A 772-nucleotide genomic window follows, 5' to 3' on the forward strand; every position below is an offset into this window, starting at 1 on the left:
CTCCGTGGTCCTCTCTGGTCCTCTCTGGTCCTCTGTGGTCCTCTGTGGTCCCATGTGGTCCTCTGTGGTCCTCTCTGGTCCCATGTGGTCTTCTCCGGTCCCCTGTGGTCCTCTGTGGTCCTCTCTGGTCCTCTGTGGTCCTCTGTGGTCCTCTGTGGAACACTAACAAACACAGAAATATACAGTCAGCGTGGAAGAGTAGCACCGTCTGATAAAGGACACACACACACACACACACACACACACACACCACACACACACACACACACACACACACACACACAGACATGGACACACACACACACCCACACACACGCACAAGCATGGACACACACACACACACCACACACACACACACAGACATGGACACACACACACACCCACACACACGCACAAGCATGGACACACACACACACACCACACACACACACACACACACACACACAGACATGGACACACACACACACCCACACACACGCACAAGCATGGACACACACACACACACACACACACACACACACACACACACAGTGTGATAGGCAGCCCCCCAGCGTTCAGCCCTCAGCCTCTGGTTTGACTGATTGTTATGTTGATGTTTTTACTGTGTTAGGGTCTGCAGGCCTCACCCCACCTCACCCCACCTCACCCCACCTGACCTCACCCCACCTGACCTCACCCCATCCCACCCCACCCCACCTCACCCCACCTCACCCCACCTGACCTCACCCCACCTCACCCCACCTCACCCCACCTGACCTCACCCCACCTCACC

This window comes from Argentina silus (assembly GCF_951799395.1).
Source record: "Argentina silus genome assembly, chromosome: 8".
Taxonomy (NCBI): domain Eukaryota; kingdom Metazoa; phylum Chordata; class Actinopteri; order Argentiniformes; family Argentinidae; genus Argentina; species Argentina silus.